Source organism: Lissotriton helveticus, chromosome 9, assembly GCF_964261635.1.
Source record: "Lissotriton helveticus chromosome 9, aLisHel1.1, whole genome shotgun sequence".
Taxonomy (NCBI): Eukaryota; Metazoa; Chordata; class Amphibia; order Caudata; family Salamandridae; genus Lissotriton; species Lissotriton helveticus.
Window position 1 is genome coordinate 966,229,711 of NC_136070.1, and position 8,402 is coordinate 966,238,112.

The 8,402-nt window shown below is 43.3% G+C and overlaps 1 long non-coding RNA gene across 1 annotated transcript; it reads right to left on the bottom strand.

The window, feature by feature from the left end:
* Positions 1-208: 208 nt before the first annotated feature.
* LOC144783094 (uncharacterized) lies at positions 209-3,358 on the bottom strand. The gene is made up of 3 exons (XR_013601401.1): positions 3,283-3,358; positions 1,606-1,746; positions 209-340 (listed from the first exon to the last, which is right to left on the bottom strand). It is a non-coding gene; the product is annotated as an uncharacterized LOC144783094 (long non-coding RNA).
* Between the last annotated feature and the right edge of the window lie 5,044 nt (positions 3,359-8,402).

Sequence of the window (8,402 nt, forward strand, 5' to 3'; positions counted from 1 at the left end):
CCGGCGCGCTTTCAAGTGTTTGTCCACAATGAGCTTCACCCGCTCCTCTATTTCATCCTCGAGCCTCGCTACCCGGAGGAGAATCTTTTTTTTAAATTCACGGCACCTACATTGGCATGCATGTTGTGGGGGGGCGGCCGATGATGAAAAAAGCCGGCGGCGGGCGGCTGCCTGACCACGGCGACGTACTCCTGCAGGCTTGGGGGCCAGGGCATTGGAAGAGGCAGCAGCTCCTCCTCGGCCTGAGCCACCAGCCGGCGGTAGGCTTCAACGATGGCCTGTAGTTTCCGCTGCCGGGCCCGGACTGCCAACTCCTTTCTTGTTGGTTTTGAAGGAGTAACTATAAAGAAAGAGACAGAATTGTTGTAATACCAAATCCCAGCAAATCAAGAACACAAAATGTATTCAACACATAGAGGCACAGTAGCACTAGCAAGCAAGCTGAGTACAAAGAATTGTGTTGCATCTATCTTGAACATTCTACGGCCTATATAATTAATTCTACAAATTAAATAACAACATGTTATTTAATTTGTTGAATCCAGTCCCTGATGAAGGCTATTCCATAGCCGAAATGCATTGGACGCTAAAGTAATTATCCATAAGGCTGGATTATTCATTGCGAAGAATTAATTTTGGAAATGATGAAAATAAAGATGTTTGAAGACATTTGAGTTTTTTGAAACTTTTGGTGGAACTTTACAACCCAATTCATGGGCAATATGCTGTGACCAGGGGACGTTACTCAATTAAGGGTCACGCATTTGATTTGTCTTACCTGTACTCTGAAGGAGGGTACACCCTGGAGCACGCAACAACAGTAAATAAGAGGATCTAATAAATAGAGTGCAAGCGTGACGAAATTAATTTTGTACTTCAACGGTCACACACATACGAACACCTGTCTTTTTCATATCTCGTTTTATTATATCATATACTCTGCTTCCGGGAACAGTCTCAAACTAACATTAATTAACAGGGGGCAGCTAGTAGTAAATGTCTAGTAGAGACTATCATTCTTTATATCACGCAACAAACCTTAGGTGGTTTATGTTTCACCAGCAACGACCCATGCATCCAGTCGTCCCCTCCTTCCCTTGCCTTTGGGTTTGACCAAAACACCACTGCTGAGACTATCCTACCCACCGATATTGGGTGTGTCTCCCAACCACGCAGGCAGCTGTGTTTTCCCCTTTCCATGCTTCCACAACAACCCATGCATCCGACTGCTATCAGCCACCTGCATTGCTGATTCCAAAGTATCCTTCTATATTAGATGATTGGTGCTTTTTCCTTGCTCCTTTCATCATACTTAAAACCGATCTCCTTAGTGTTGTTAATCCATCGTGGTCATGTTGTGGATAAGACTTTTAGTCTGCCACCAACCTTTCACAGCTGAGTTGTAGTCAGATAGAAGAGGCCTGTTATTTTATCAATTCTCGCCGGTGGTAATGCTAAGCATGGTAAATTTGGTAATGACAAATAAAGGTGGCGTCATACTCATATTGTCCAGTAGAACTTCAAGTTCATTATAAATCTCAGAGTACAGTGAGGAAGTTTTCCCCTCCCACCAAGTAATGCGGATCACTATTGAATGTAACTTACCATCGCCCACCGCTGTTGGATCCTCCCCCACTGCTGCTGGTGCTGGTGTAGGTGCCTCTGGTCCTGTCCCCTCCGGGATCGCCTCTGCTGACGCTGCGCCGCTGTCCCCGTCGGCACTGGTGGATGGTACCGGTTCTGCACCTATAAAAATAAGTACACCTTTTTAGATGGATGCACAGCCCCCATTGTACTTGTTCACCAAGAATGGAGTTCTGCAAAACAGTTAAGTACAACGTTACGTAATCATTAGTAGTCCACATTGCATAGTACAGCAGAGTCACTACACATATTAGCATTCATTTGTTATGGTATGGTACCCAAGCTCATCTCATCTCTACTGCTACTCTAGTCCTTGGAAATTTGAACTGAACCATGTAACCTTTGTACATCAATGTATACAGTTTTGCGCATACTACCTCGCAGCTTGTTGCGCAGTACGAGAAGATGCCTTTGAGGCCACATGATTGTTCAATGCATACACCTGAAGAGGTTGGAAAATAAAAAGGCCCGTATTTACTTTTTGTATGTGGATTGTGGAATCGAGTTTGCTTACAGGTTACACCTTTTTTTAGCATGACTGCAAAAAAGTTAAAACTTGCATAAATGTATTTCATACTGTCTAACGTGCAACACTTTTGTCATTATTTTTCGGCAGATGAGAAGATTTCCTTCTACGAAGCAGAGATTTCCAGAGCTTACCAAAAAGAGGCATATGTAACCAGTATACGTTCAATGGTGAGGGGTCTCCGACATTTCAAACATTTCCCTATCGTGCACTATTAGCTGTACAAATGTAGATTACTTTATTCAGCCTTTTTTAACTCTGTATTTTTTCTGGTGGGCCCCTTGACGTATTTCACGGAACAACTTAAAAACATTGATGTTACTAACTTCTAACAAAATAAAGCTTTTGAAGTACCAGGTTGACTCTGAAGTATATTTACAGTGTCTGTTGTCTTGTAGACTTACACGAGTGAGTGAGCAAAAGGGGGTTACTTAGGTTATGGATTGTGTAATAAAAGCATTGGGCATCTTGGTATTGGGGTTCAGGAGTGGGATAATTGAATAATTGACCAATGACTGAGCCCATATAGGTTGTCGTTCAGTGAATTGTGCGTTCCTCAGAGTTCTGTGACTGAGGTGTAAGTAAGGTCCAACCTGCCTATCACCAACATCCAATTTTCTGGTGCATACATACTTATGTATGTGACTGCGTGCATAGAAGAATACCCACAAGAGTAGTAGTGGTATACTAACGTTTACAAAATACTAGACCAACATCTGGATGCATACTTGGTTGGTGTCAATTGGCAAAGCAGAGACATTACAGAGGAAAAAGCATAAGACAGGAGTGGACCCTGTGCCTACAGCTATTCTATCAAAGATTTGAGATTTCTTGAAAAGATTAATACCTTAACTAGAGAGTGGGCAACAGGGCAAGCTTACCTACAGACAGTCTAATACTAGTAGTAGCACAGAGAGTCATAGCAGAGGCTCTTTGAAGGAACAGAAAGGCAGGGACAGATACCCAAAATTTTGAAAACATAATGAAAATCAAAAAAGCATTTGTCAAAATTTATTTAGGAAGGAAATGTCATTAATCGGTTGGAAAAAAAAAGCTCCGTTACAAAGTTAGGGAAATATCATTGTTCCAAAAGAAAGCACTGTTAGATTTACTGGGGACAGCAGCAGGATCCTCAGTAGAGGAGCTCTGTGCCTGTGCTTCACCCGCCGACTCGGTCCCAGCCTTCTGCTTGCCCCAGGGTTCTGTGGTTCATGTAAGAAATAATAAAGAAAGAGAAAAACATTGAGTGCTGTGAAACATAGACATTATTTCAAAAACCACTGCTAGAACATTAAAAGAAACAAACATTGATCTACCAAATGACTATGACTACTGCCTTGCAGGATTCACTGACTGTATACTTGGAGAAAACAAATCAAATGTTCCATAAACATTCTGATTGCAGATTACTAAGTAACACAGAGGCAGTAACACCTGAACAACACCACTGATTCAAGAATGGGGTAATCAATTATCTGTAAGTAGGCATTTCTTTTTTATTTTTCCCAGCAAAATACATAGATAGTTCTGCTACTGACTGAATGCTACTGCTGCTAAGCCTACCCACTCACTAAACAAACTACATCAGTTCTATGGAGGGCTGAGGCAGGGGCAGCTCTAGGCTCATGGTGGTCCTGGGCAGGGAGCGTAGGTAGGGGGCCCCGGAAGAGGAGGTCGGGGCGGAGCACGGAGGCCAGTGAAGTGGGGGGAGTCAGGGAGTCAGGGAGTTTGGAAGTGGAACAGAGCCGGAGGCACCAAATCCCTGCCAGGGGCCGCCACGCAAATATGTATCCATCCTCAGAGGATTATTAAATTGGATATATATTGATGTGGTGGCCCCTGGCGTTTGGTGGCCCTGTGCAGTTGCACAGCTTGCACATGCGAAAGCCGGCCCTGGCTGAGGTAAGAAGAACAAAGTAACTTTAGCATTCATTGCCAGAGAAGGATTCATGCAGAAGAGAAGGCCGTGAAAAAAATGATACAATATGCAAACTACGTACAATTATCCATCCACCGCTATTTCACTGACGGACAAAGGAAGGACAAGACTCTATTAATAGCATTAACTAACTTCAGTTCTCTACAATAAAGAAAATCTCACATCAATAAACAGCAAAAGCTAGCGCCAAGTTGAAACAACACGCAAGAGTCAGTGAAGAAGAGCAGCACAGACCAGTGTCATACAATTACAGTAGATATAACGGAATACATCGGAAATGTAACTAGGAGCACCAGTCATCGCGTTACTTATTCAGCCAAGATTTAGAAAGATACAATAACAATACTTATACTACTATAGATATATATAGATATAGATATATCCTGGCTCACTGCTCCAAAGTCCGGGGCACTCTTGCAGCGGGTGCTAGTCCAAGCGCGTCAGAGCTTCGCGCTTCAATATCAAAGCTCACTCCCTCCCGGTCCCGGGTGGAAATAAAGACAGCACACACGGGAATTCTCCTTAGAAGCAACTTTACTCGCACAGACGCGTTTCGGAAGCCAAGCTTCCTTCCTCAATGTTTGTTACACCGCAATGCGCGATTAGGCGCCATTTTATTTCAAAATACACAAACAACTCGCGTTGGTAAGCATAGAGAGAGGACTGACGCGTGAGCGCCATCTTGCTAGTGCATATAATTCTACAATAGCATGATTGTGATTAAACAATACTCATTCATTTAGTGATTGCTAATATTCATAATCGTTTAAAAACCTCACATATTTACAACGAGGAATTTGCATAGTAATATTGCCGTGGATCGGCAAGTAACCCTCTCATTAATACGATGGGCAATGGACTGGAATCTTGCCGTGGATCGGCCTGTGGCAACACAAAGGTTGCCATTTGGATTTCCAATGGCCCCGTATATTAATTTTTTACCAATCAGTGTCGAATGATTAATTCCAAAATATTAAAAAAGTTACAAAATATTAAACAGTAATCCTGAAAATACCAAAAGAAATAAGTATGTTGTGCAGTATATATCTGAACAATCAGGATCTCTCAGTTCATTCTAAAGCACTTAATAACAATTAATTCCAGAAAGACGCTCATTGCAGAAACCATTATCATTTAGCTGTTATTACTTTCATGTCCACACTGGAAATGCTGCATGGCATTGTTATTACTTAGCTCCCTAAATGTACAGTCCATTGCCCATCGTATTAATGAGAGGGTTACTTGCCGATCCACGGCAATATTACTATGCAAATTCCTCGTTGTAAATATGTGAGGTTTTTAAACGATTATGAATATTAGCAATCACTAAATGAATGAGTATTGTTTAATCACAATCATGCTATTGTAGAATTATATGCACTAGCAAGATGGCGCTCACGCGTCAGTCCTCTCTCTATGCTTACCAACGCGAGTTGTTTGTGTATTTTGAAATAAAATGGCGCCTAATCGCGCATTGCGGTGTAACAAACATTGAGGAAGGAAGCTTGGCTTCCGAAATGCGTCTGTGCGAGTAAAGTTGCTTCTAAGGAGAATTTCCGTGTGTGCTGTCTTTATTTCCACCCGGGACCGGGAGGGAGTGAGCTTTGATATTGAAGCGCGAAGCTCTGACGCGCTTGGACTAGCACCCGCTGCAAGAGTGCCCCGGACTTTGGAGCAGTGAGCCAGGATTTAATATACGCGGAGCACCGCCACCGCTTGAGGAGGAAACCCGAGTGAGAAGAGCATTACCCTGAAGTCCCTTCGCTACACGGACAGAAAATACTTGGCGTCACCCGACTGAATCTGGGTAAGCCAAGACATAATCTGTTCGTTTTTTGGAACTTTAAAGGGACACTTCGAACAACGAGAGTGGTGGCTCCAGCGTAGGGAATCTCAATTGATTTACAGCAACGAACAAGGCAACCCGGGAGCGGGGGGCCTAATATCACGAATAACAGCATGTTTAACATCTCGCAACGTCGCGATTTAGCGACAGGAATGTTTAAAAATAAAAATCCTGACATTACCGCTCAACCAGCGACCAAAACAAAAACAGCTAATGCTCCCAGCCAGTTGGCTATACAGTTTGGCAAACTAGAGAAATTATACGAGCGGGAGCTTCGTAAATGGTGGGAGGGCACATCACTCCAAGGATACATAGAAGTGAAAAGAGTGCCAAGAGGGTTGCGGATATTTACAATTCCCGCATACGAACACCCGGACCCACAGCTTCTTGAAACCTGGGCAGCACACATCGCTAAATCCTGTGAAGGGATGCTAGAAATCCTAGTACAATTCGCTTGGAGCGACAGAGATAAGGTCCTCAAAGAAATTGAAACTATGGAAACGGAACTAGCGACCAATGAAGATAAAGATCAGCAGGATCAGCTGAGAGCCCAGATGAAGAAACGTCTGGAAAAATATGAGCAAAAAATACGTACACGTAAACAAGAGAAATTTGATAGAGACGAACGGGACTATGCCATGGGTCGAGTCCTCACGTTCTCTAAAAAGTACGATCAAACAAGGAAGGATCTATTAAGAAACAAGGCTGCCGGTGCGGCTGCACCGATGAATGTGGAGACATCAGAATCTGAGGTTACAGAAGGCGAACTGTCTGATGACGAAACCAGAACCCTGCAACAAACCAAAGACACCCCTTTTCAAACGGAGGTACAAGTGATCCGATTGAACTGGTTGAGGGGAGGGAAGAACAAACCCCCAGAAAACGAAGAAGAAAAACCAGACGGGGCGGTCGGAAGAGGCAGAGGAAGAGGAAGAGCGCCGAATGCAGAGGCCCATACGCGCAAAACACGAGCCAAAAGGGGATCAAGATGGTAGAACCTGACGGCACAACAGACAACCTTACAATCATTAACCTCTCTGCAAGGGCGCTTTCACCACCAGAAGAGTCAGTCCTTAAACTGGGATTAACTTTTTGCCCTGACAGTAACCTCGAGTACACTCAGACTAGAATTGATTTGTTTCAATTCGTCAGAAGACTCCGCCTGCATAAATTTTTTAAGACCAAACCAACAGCAGATGAAGCTAAAATAATCCGATCACGCTATAAAGACACTGATCTATTGAAAGTGAATGAACTAACCACTTTAGAACTGTTGGAAGAATTACGTTTGGAGAACACAGCAAACACAATACCAACGTTATCGGATAACTTGACCCAGAGACTAAGGGCTGTGGATATCGAACAAGAGGCCCCGGTCAGTGGTCTCAAACCTAAGTCAAAATTTGTGCCTCCAACACAAACCGATATGATAGACACTTTCTCAGAGTTGGTGATTCGTGATCTAAGAAGAATGCGCATACATAAAAAATCTTGGGGACATCGGAACAACCTAACCGAAAAACAGCGTATTGCAATAAAAACATTGGCCGAGGATACATCAATAGTCTGCAAACCTTCAGATAAAGGCGGCAATGTGGTTATTCTGTCACGTGAAGATTATGTCCAAGAATCTATGCGACAACTGCAGGACAGGTCTTGTTACGAATTGACAACAAAACAGAGATATCAGTCCAGTATTGAAGATCTGCACGGACTACTGAAAAAATGGCATGACAAACAGATGCTTGAGACAGAAGAATATCTCTTCCTGAAAACAACACATCCTATTACCCCCACCTTCTATTACTTGCCAAAAGTACATAAGAGGATGGACAAACCACCTGGGCGCCCTATTATTTCATCCATGGGCAGCCTTACCGAGAATCTATCTAAATTTTTAGATCACTTCCTGTTTGAAATGGTTTTGGGTCTAAAATCTTACATCCGAGACACTGCTGACTTTATTGAAAAAATCGAAGCAATTGCATGGCAACCAGGTTATTGCCTACTGACTCTTGACATCACCAGTCTCTATACGAGCATCGAGCACGCACAGGGAATGAAGGTGATCCAGTACTTCCTAGGGAAGAGACCTTTGAAATATGCTCAGCATAATGTTATGCTGATGGAGCTAGTTGCATTTTGCCTTTATAACAACATCTTCTTATTCCAGGATGACCTGTTTAGACAGCTCTCTGGCACTGCCATGGGTTCCTGCTTCGCCCCCAGCTACGCAAATTTATTTGTGGGCTGGTGGGAGGAGCAGAAGGCCTGGGGGCCCGAGAGAGAGCAGTGGTCAAACTGTATCGTCTCATGGTATCGTTACATTGACGATTTGTGCATAGTGTGGAATGGCCCGGTATAGACAGCTTGGCAATATGTTAAAGTGTTGAATGAAAACAACTGCAATTTAATCTTCACTGGACATGCGAGCATGAATGAGGCGG